The sequence below is a fragment of the Oryctolagus cuniculus genome, chromosome 6 (genome assembly GCF_964237555.1).
Source record: "Oryctolagus cuniculus chromosome 6, mOryCun1.1, whole genome shotgun sequence".
Lineage (NCBI taxonomy): Eukaryota > Metazoa > Chordata > Mammalia > Lagomorpha > Leporidae > Oryctolagus > Oryctolagus cuniculus.
Window position 1 is genome coordinate 15,400,755 of NC_091437.1, and position 10,826 is coordinate 15,411,580.

Here is a 10,826-nt window from a genome sequence, read left to right on the forward strand (position 1 = left end):
GCCAGAGACATCTGGATCTTCCACACAGGTGGCAGTGCCCAAATACCTGAGCCATCACCCACTGCCCTCCCAAGTACATGAGCGTGAAGCTGGATTGTAAACAGAGCAGCTGGGCCTGGAGCAAGCACTCAGTGTGCAGTGTGGGTATCCGAAGTGGCAGCTTAACCCATTGTACCACAAGGTCCACCACTCTAGTGACTTTAAAGAAAACACACTTAAAAATAATAAATTGCAGTTCACTGCATCCTGTTAATTTATTTTGCAAGGATAATGGCAACTGCTGCATTAAATTATTCATTAAATATGTCTTACTCCACTCACTTTGCTTCATATCTATATTGCGTCGTAGGACATTATCACTTTAATTATTAAAATATCCCCTGTGAGATTCGTAGTGATTATTTTTACCCTGACATCATCACATGGGCTGGAAATAAAATAAAGGGAGACAGAAGATGATAATACTGCACACTGCAGCATCAAAGGTACAACAGCCCAGGGAGAGGTTTCAGCTAAGGAGGACGTCCAGTCCATGCGTAATGTCTCCAACATATTGGTAATATTTCCATCTTATTGGGAAAGTCAGACGCTTATCAGATGATGAGAAAAAGAGCCGGGAGAGGCACAGTGACGACTAGGACACTGAACTCGGAAAATGAACTGAATTTTTTTGACAGTTCTTTTACTGATACTGTTCTCTCTTCATGGCTGTGTCATCTACTCTCTCCAATTAACACACACACACACACACACACACACACACACTTCTGAACGGTGTCTTTGACAGTGGACAGCTCCTGGGATTAGTCCAGAAGAATCCAAAGAGAACTGGCTTCCCAAGAGATATTCTAGGTTGGAGATTCCCAGGAAGCAGAAGCAGAAGCATTCCCAGGTTTTCATTGCCACGGTCCCGCCAAGAAGAGAAAATGAGACAAATTCCCAGCAGAGCCTCCGTCCAAGACTGGCAAGAGCTCACCTGACAAGAAAGCCCAGCGTCAATTTTCTGGGAACCAGTGTTAAGCGGAAGCTGGAACAACAATAAATCACCATAATCCGTGATTCTAAGATTTCCAAAACACTGCCTCTGTACACCCCTCCATCTCCTTCAAACTCATTTTTACATCCAGGCTACAGAGATCTGAGTTGAAACACGAAATTGCACACCTTGGGGGAAAAAAGCATTTACAGGATAACTGTGTTTGCATAGGTGCTTTCACACAAATGTATTTACACTGATAGCAAAATACAGGCACAAAGGAAAAGAGGAATTCTAATTTACTTCCCAGGTATTTTGATATACAGGTGAAGTGTCAGAAAACAGTTATTCCAAGAGAAAGGAGAAGTTATTTCTAGCTTTTCTTCTATTATGTCATTCTATTTTTTAACTTCTCTGAATATGTCTTTGGAACTTTTACTTTCTTCCCTGTAATTCAGTTTTCTGAAATGAATTCATTATCTTTTCAAGAAAAAGATTGCTATGACAAGTTTGCTTTGACTCCTCAGCTGTGTGTTGCAATTTTAGTTTATTTATGAAAGAGGCAAGATGCCGGGAACCTTACAAATAAGCATACATAAAATTTATTATCCTTTAAATTTTTATAGTTCGCCCTCCTTGAAAGGACCTAATTGGCAATTAAATAATATCCATGGAGACGGAAGCAACGGTCACTTAGGGAGGAATAGCGACAATGGGTAATCAAGGCTCAGGCCTGGGGTAAGGATAATGTCTCTGACTCAGAACAAGTAGAGCCAGGCACTTGACATTAAAACAAATATGAATTCTCCGTGATGCATATAATGAACTTGTCCTCCCATGTTCGGCATAACTGGCGGTTTCCTGTTGCCAGACAATGGGTATGGTGAGACTGAGTCATTATCTCCTTCTCTCTGAAGCAATAATTTGGTATTTTCCTTAATGCTCACCTCCTTCAAAGGGGAGCATTTAACATAATTACTGCTCAAGTTTAATACTCCTCAGATGAGAAAAGTGCAAAGGGAAAACACTGCAGAATAACACGGCTGAGAACTCCAGAGAGGGGCCTGCGTCATCTCTGAACTTGCCTTTCAGTCCTAAGAGCCTTGAACGTAGGAATCCTGTCTTCCCCACTCCCGTAAAATCCCTTGGCTAATGGATCCCTCTCAGTGGATCCATTCCTTTGGCTTAGAAATTTTCTCAAAATTGTAAGCATCTTTGCCTCCACGTGATCAATCCTTCTCCTTATTTATGCTGAGAGACAAACCATAAAGCTCCTTTTAAATGCATTTCTTAGGAGAGAATATAGGCTAACCAAGCATAAACCAGGGGTATAATACCATGTAGAATAATCCAGATTCTTTTGTCATTCCCAACAGAATTGAAAAGCTTTATGGTTACCAAAAAGGAAATAAAATGCATAAAGGTGTAGAGGTGGGTAGGGAGCGGAAGAAGGGAGGGGAGAGGAGATGGGAAGAGAGGAGGCGGCATTGGGACAGCACAGAGTCATCTGGGGACCCCACCCTGCAGCTCTGTCAAACCTGCCCTGCAAATGAGCCAGGAGGCACCGCCCACAACCCGTCACCAGAGACTCTGGTGGCACCCACATGTGGCTTTGCCTGCTGATGTCCCAGTAAGCAGTTGGGTATGTGCTCCCGCAGTTTCTCACTGCCTTGGAAGCAACTGGCCCGCCTGCCTAACAGCCCTGGACTCCAGGAAGCAGTAATGTAGCCCCATCCTCACTCCTGCCACCATGTGCTGGTCAGGTGATCCCCCACCACACAACTCAGCCTGAGAAAGCAAACAGGCGGCAGCCAGCCCTGAGTCCTTGACCCGCAGAGGCCCAGGGAAACAGAGGCAGGAGCTCAGCACCTCCCATGAGCCCAGGAAGCAGCTGAGCCGCCCAATCTCAGAAGGTCCACCTACTGAGGCACTAGGAAACTCCTGCCCTTGCCACCCACCTTCAGCGCCAGGAGGCAGCTGGGTAAATCACCCTCCGTGAGTCAGCTCCTGTGTGGGAAGCCCGGTAAAGTTACCTGCGCGGCCCTGAACACTGACAGGTGCACTGTGTGGGCACTGGAGGTGGGGGCAGCCCCTCTAAGGACAGCAGACACTGACCGGCACCTGTCTCACTACTCCCACACTCACCTGGACCCCCAGGGTGCAGGATCCCACCTTTCCCTGACACAGATGCACCACAGCCACAGCCAAGCACTGGGCACCCAGAGCTGCCAGAGAACTCACCTTACCCAAGGGGCCTGCAACTGGCAGTACAATCCCAAAACCTCTGCAATGAAGGCCACTGAGCTACCCACAGACACCACAATATTGACTAAGCTGAAGACAGGCCACTACTATAGCGCTCTCCTCTAACCACAGACAACACAGAATAGCTAATCGCCGCCTTAGGACATGTCACCAGCACTAAGTCTTTTTTTAAAATGATATATTTATTTGAAAGTTACAGAAAGAGTTATTTGAAAGTTAAAGGGATAGAGAGAATCTTTGATCTGCTATTTCCCTCTCCAAATGGCTGCAACAGCTGGAGCCAGGGCAGGCCAAAGCCAGTAGCTTCTACTGGGTCTCCCACATGGATGCAAGGGCCCAAGTACGTGGGCCATCTTCTGCTGCTATTCACAGACACATTAGCAGGGAACTGGATCAGAAGCAGAACAGCTGGGACTTGAAGCAGCACACATATGGGATACCAGCATTGCAGGCAGTGGCTTAATCCATTATGCCATAACACCGGCCCCAGCAGAAACTCTTTTACTAAGAGAGCCACCTTAGAAATGTGGTAGAAGCAGCTGACCTTCTAGATAGACAAAAAGCATGAAAAAAAAAAAAAAAAAAAACACAAGGTGCTATGATTTCAAGGGAAAACAGCAACTTTCTCACAACAGATAGCAAAGAAGTAGACATTCACAAATTCCCCAACAAAGAATTCAAAACGATGACTGTAGGAAAACAATGAAATACAAGTAAATACAGACAATTCAGTGAAATGAGGATGAGGACTCATGATAGGAATGAGAAATTCAGCCACTGAACTTCATGAATAGAAATGAGAAATTCAGACCGTCATCAGGGATCATAGAAAGCACCAATCATTAATTAAATTCAATGAAATTAAGAATATGTTTGAGAATCTCAGCAGGAAAACTGAGCAGGCATTTCTGACTTTGAACACAGGCTTGTGAAACAGCCCACTTGGACAAAAAGGAAAGAGAACTAAAAAGAATGAAGGAAATCTGTGAGACTCACAGGACACGATTAAGTGAACAGACATTTGCATCATGGGTGTTCCAGAAAGAAAACGAGATGGGGAATGGAAAAAAAAAAAAAAAACAAAAAACAAATTTTCAAAATCTTTGGAAAGATATAGACATCCAGGCTCAGGAAGATGTAACAAAAAATAGAGATTATTTCAGGGGCACTTGTCAGGGCAGGCATGGTGGCCTGGTGCAGGAAGTCACTGCGCGGAGTGCCACAGCTCATAGCTGAGTTCTGGATGGCAGTCCCACCTCAAACTGTTGGGGCAGGGACAGCATCCCAGGATCGGAGCGCATGGATCTGGGTCCTGCTGCCACATCCAATCCGGCTTCCAGATAAGGCAGCCAATGACGGCTCAAGTACTTCGGTCCCTGCCACCCACACAGGAGACTTGATGGAGTTCCTGGCTCCTGGTGTTGGCCTGGCCCAGCCCCTGTTGTTGCAGGCAGTTGGGGAGATACAAGTTTATTCATTTTCTCTCTCTCTCTCTCTCTCTCTCTCTCTGCCTTAAAATAAACTTTTAAAAATCAAACTGTTGGGGCCAACGCCATGGCTCACTTGGTTAATCCTCCACCTGCGGCACGGGCATCCCATATGGGCACTGGGTTCTAGCCCCGGTTGCTCCTCTTCCAGTCCAGCTCTCTGCTGTGGCCCGGGAAGGCAGTGGAGGATGGCCCAAGTGCTTGGGCCCTGCACCTGCATGGGAGACCAGGAGGAAGCACCTGGCTCCTGGCTTCAGATCGGCTCAGTGCACTGTCCATAGCGGCCATTTGGGGAGTGAATCAACGGAAGGAAGACCTTTCTCTCTGTCTCTCTCTCTAACTCTGCCTGTCAAAAAAAAAAAAAAAAAAAAAAAAAAAAAAAAAAAACCCTGTCAAAATTACAGGACAAAGAATTCTAAAATAACAACAGAAAAGCACCGAATCACTTACAAGGAAATCCTTACGTCAGGAATCTTACAGGCCAAGAGAGAACAGGATAAAATAACCCAAATCCTGATAGACAGGAAAAAAAATGCCAGGTAACAAGACTACGCCAGTCAAGCTTTGCCTTCAGAAATGAAGGGAAAATAAAGACATCGCAGAATAAGAAAAACTGAAGGAACACACCATCACCAGACCATGCGTAGGTGAGACGCTGAAGGGAATCCTACATTAAAAGTGAAAGGTTCACAGTCACCCCAGAAACAAGGGCCAGTGCACATCTCAACAGCAGAGCCGTCAGCCCCAAATAGAGAGGAGCGAGCCATCAACCGCTTTGCTTCCTCTTCCTGCTTTGATCCGGGTTTGACTTGCTGTGTCATTTGTTATGGATTTTTTTCACCTGCACTAATTAAGATTCCAGTTCTGCAGTTTCCTTTCTCGTACTCTAGACTCTGGGATCAGGGTTCTGTCGGTCTCTCAACATGAGCTGCACAGCCTTAACTCCTCCTCCACTTTTTGGAAAACACATGATTGTGCTTGTATTGCTTCTTTCAACGGTTAGCAGATTCAATGAAACTATTTAAGACTTTGGTTATCTCAGAAGGCAGGTTTTTAAAAAGATTTTACATTCTTAAATATCTAAAGGACTATCAAACATGTGTTCTTTCCGTAACACTTTTCTGAAGATTTGCTTTTTTTCAGAGATAAGTGCATTTCACGTACGTTGCCAATGTTACCATAAAAATTGTGTCACGTCTTTTAAAAAACTTGAAATATGGTTACTCTACGATCCAGCAATCGCATTACTGTGTATGTACCCAAAGAAAATGAATCAGCCTGTTGAAGAGACATCTGTTCTCCAGTGTTCACTGTGCTAAGATTCACAGGAACCAAGATATGAAATCCACCTAAGTGTCCGTCAGCAGATGACTGGACAAAGAAAATGTGGTAACAGAACACTGGACTCCAAAAAAAATGACAAAATCCGCCTTTACAACATGCATGCATCTGGAGATGTATGCATGAAATACTCCAGGCCCAAAAAGACAAATACCACAAGTCCTCACATGTGCAATACAAGTTGATCTCATGGGAGAGATGCGTTCTTAGAACTGTAGCTTCCAGAGGCCGGGGGAGGGCGGGAAGGAAGCTGGGGGGAACCCAAGAAGCTAAGGCAATGGTAAAACCTACAGTCAGGAGAAATGCTTTGTGGCGTTCTATTGCACACTCGGGTGACCAGTGTTAACAATAATTTTTATATACTCCAAAATACCTAGAAGAGAATATTTTGAACATTCTTACACCAAGTAATAGATTGTGTTAAGTATTATAATATCATTATTGCACAACACATGCACACATTGAAACACCACAAGGTATCCCCTAAGTACAAGGCTATAAATGAAGTTTTTTTGTTTTTAATACTGTTATTCTGAGGGGTTGGACTTTTTTTAAAAGACGTATTTATTTGAAAGACAGAGTTACATAGAGAGGTACAGAGAGAGAGAGAGGTCTTCCATCCACTGGTTCTCTCCCTAAATGGCTGCAACAGCCGGAGCCGAGCCAGTCTGAAAACCAGGAGCCTAGAGCTTCCTCTGGGTCTCCCACATGGGTGCAGGGGCCCAAAGACTTGGGCCATCTTCTGCTGCTTTCCCAGGCACATTAGCAGGGAGCTGGATAAGAAGTAGAGCAGCCAGGACTCAAACCAGTGCCCACATGGGATGCGAGCAATGCAGGCCAGAGCTTTAACCTACTGCACCACAGTGCCAGCCCCTACATGTAGTTTTTTTCAATCATAGACATTTTTCATAACCATTTTGAATAACCCTCATATGCACAGATTTCAATCTTTGCACCAAAATGAACTTATCATTCAATTTGTTTTCCATGAGACATTTAAGTGTCCTCATATGTGAGCTTTTGTACTGATAAAAAAATAAAATAACGAGGCAGGCGTTTGCCCTAGAGGTGAAGACACCGAACGGGACAACCGCGTTCCATATTGGCAACCTGGTTTGAGTTCCGGCTCCATTGCGGATTCCAGCTTCCGGCTCCTGTGCACCCTGGGAGGCAGCAGGTCACCCACACGGGTAAGCAGACTTAGTCCCTTGACCCTGGCTTCAGTCTGGCCCAGCCCCGGCTACTGCAGGCAGCTGAAGAGACAGCCAACAGACAGGAGGTCTCTGTATCTCTGTCTTTCATGTCAACAATTGTCTTAAAGAAAGAAAATGCCAAAATCCTTGAAGTTTATTGAGCAGGAAGGAGAATAGGCAGGTGTCTTGTGGAATGGCTGGCCTGGTATCTGCCAGGGGCACTCTGTGGGTTAAACCATTCACAAAATGTGCCTCTCTTGTTCACAAAATGGAGCCTGGAGAATCCCAAAGACAGCGCGAACTCTCAGGGCAGAAGGCTCCAGGGAAGGGAGCGTGAAATGAAGAGCTGAGAGAGAGTGAGAACTGGGGGCTAGGGGCCTGCAAAGCTCAGCCGCATCGCACGGAAGCCCAGCCACAGCCTCACACCTCCATCTAGGACGTGAGTGTGTGTCGGCAGGCCTGGCCGACGGCTGAGGGATCAGGGAGGCCAGGCCCTCAGAGCACTGAAAGTGCCCTCCGTAGCCATAAACCCGGCCGCCACGCAAACACTGATTGAAATGAAAGGGAAGCTACCTAACACTCTGTGCACTAACTTGAGAAAATTGGCTGGGATCTGTTATGACTCAAGTTCTCCCTGCAGGAATGATTAAACTCAGGTCCAGTATCTATCTCTCTCTCTCTCTCTCTCTCACACATACACACACACACACACAACAACAACAACAACAACCACCAGGAGCATCGAGAGAAAATGCAAAGGAAGCATACCCTGAAGTCTGACAATGTAGGGGAGGGGAGGAAAAGCAACAGGACTTCAACCCTGGCCTGCACTGCTCTTCCCGAGGTCTTTGGCAGGAGCGATCAAGGTGGAAACCACCCCCACCCCAAGGTGTGCGGTAAGACAAGCTGTCTCACCTCCTCCCGTCGTTCACGATGACTGGAAACCACTGCTACCTCGGCCACACACAAGTTCAACTCCACTGATGAAACCTGCTGAGCCTGTGGAACACTCCTAAGACGTCAGATTAGTCAGAATTTTCATTTTTTTATAAATAATTGTGGCCAAAGCTAATAAAAATTCTACCTTTAACACAAACAACCATGAACACCAAACATTTGCCACCAGTATATGCCAGGAAGCGCAGAGGTCAAAATGAACAACCAAAACAATAACAAGAAAGCGAGAGAAACCACGACAAAAAGGGCTTTTTTTAAAAAAAAATCAGTAGTCTCTTTAATGACATAAAGAGACAAAAAAGAAGACTAACCCGCAAAACAAAAAGAACACTACTATAAAAAGCTTTCAGAGAACAAAAAGTTCTTAGATATTCAAAATACAGGAAAATATAGATAAAATTTAATAGGAAAGATGGAAGAATCTCCTAGACATTACAAAGAAAGACAAATTAAAAAGATAACATGATATCAGAACCAAAGAGGCCAACATATAAATAATATGAAGAGAAAATAGACAAGCAAGAAATTTTCTGAAAAACAACTTAAAAAGTACCCAAAATAAACGACATACATTCCCAGACTGAAATGGACCATCATTTTCCTAAGTCAATCATGTAAAATCTGCTTCAGAGCCCTGCATAAAACAGAAGTCAAAGCATGAGCAGTTATTTCATAGCCACAGCAAAAACCTAGTTTAGGACACGGCTGACAAACTGTATCTCCCAGGGCTAATCAGGCCACCTTTGGTTTAAAGGCTTTGTTAGAACTCGGGCACGCTGAAGTGTTTGCATCTTGAATACAGCTGTTTTCATACCACAAGGCTCAGTTGAAGAGCTGTAACCAAGACAACACATTGCAAAAGGGCTCAAATATTGACTGTTCAGCTCCTTATAGAAACAGCTTATCAACTCCTAAACTAGAGCACAGCCTTAGACACTCTCCAGGTAAATTATTTTCAACCCCAAACGTAATACCCTAACCAAAGTCAAACAACATCCAGGCTGGAAAGACAGGAAAAGAAAATAACCAGACTTCCAAGTTCTCCAAAGTTTCTTTCCTATGCCTTCTTCTTCCAGCACCTACAGGAAGATGCTAGGCATCAAAGTGAAGGGGTAAACCAAGAAAGAAGAAGACAGGGGTCCAGGACTCGAGGGCTCTAACACAGGGAGATGTAAAAGGATCTCAGGATGCCAGTGAGGATCAAGCCCACATCACAGCACTCCACACCCAGACAGCAACCAGGCCAGACTGAAGCAATCCGAGACCTCCAAAAGAGCGATGCTCAAAACAGATAGACCGAAAGGACACTAATACACTTGAACACTCGGAGAGAAAAGGTACACAAAGAGGATGAGTGTAGGTCTATCTGGTGACATGTTGCTACAATGTATGCAAACAATATCTGTAAGGGGCAATTATTAAATCCAGCGGCAAAGAAAATTGAGCATGAAAAACTCGAAGTAGCTCCAGCAGACTCTTTGGATTGATGGTGTACAGCATTTACGGCATGGTGATAAGGTCAAAGTTTAACACCAACACAAACAAAATCCTAATTTTAAAACATAACGGAGGGCTGCAGGGGCCAGAGTCAGGCGGTCGTGGGTAGGGCTCATGTGAAAGCCACTGACACCCTCCTCTTGCCCGCTGGAGTCCAGCAGCAGTCCATGGCTGTCATGTAGCTGTATACCAGGGATTGGCAGTCATAACCTCTGTACAGGTGGAAACAGCAAGGCACAGGGCAGCAGGAGACACTGTTAAGAGGACAATCATAAACACCACCGAAGTCTTCCACTCTAAACTGCATGATTGTTCAACACGGACTGAAAACCCAAAACCTCTACTAGAAGTGCATAGGTCCCAGGCAGAAAGTCTCTTTGAGAGACTTAGCAACACCAAGGTCGGAGGGCTGCCTTTTGTTTCTAATGTGCAGACAGGGCTGGGAGCATCGGGATGAGACACAGCACCAGGAATTACTCCCAGGATGAACGGCCTCTCCCGAGGTTACACTGATTCTTTCTGCCCCCCCGTCCCCTCAAGTTCCCTGACCCCGACTACAGTTGACTTCTCGTTCCTTTAGCTGCCCCAAACCTCCCTCAACTGCCACAGCACTGCTGGATACTGCAGTGTGGCCAGTTCACCCCAGCAAATACCACAGCTTCCAAACTTGGTCCTGTTCCTTCCTCTGCAGGAACACTCCCAGCCCCTCCTCCGTGGCCCCAGGATCAGTGCTTTCATCAGAAGTAAGAAAACGGGCTTGGTCAACCAGGAAGGTTGTGTGCACATTTTCACAATAAGAAAATCTGGAAATGCCAACTGAAGAAGGAGGGACAATTGTGGAGTTTGGCTTGGAGGACTGAGTCTGCAAAGTCCATGAAAACAGACCACAGACCACAGAGAAGGCAAGGAGGAATGGACTACAAGTGTGGAGCACTAAATATTCCCACGCCTCAGAAGTGAGGTGAGCCGTGAACACAGCGGATTCTTCAGTAAGGATTCAAGGTGATGTGTGTGTCATTTCCAGGTGCCGAGGCAATGGCGTCACATCCACATGCTCGTGTATCCCGATGCAAAAACAAGGTCAAGTGGAATAAATAGTAACGACAGACA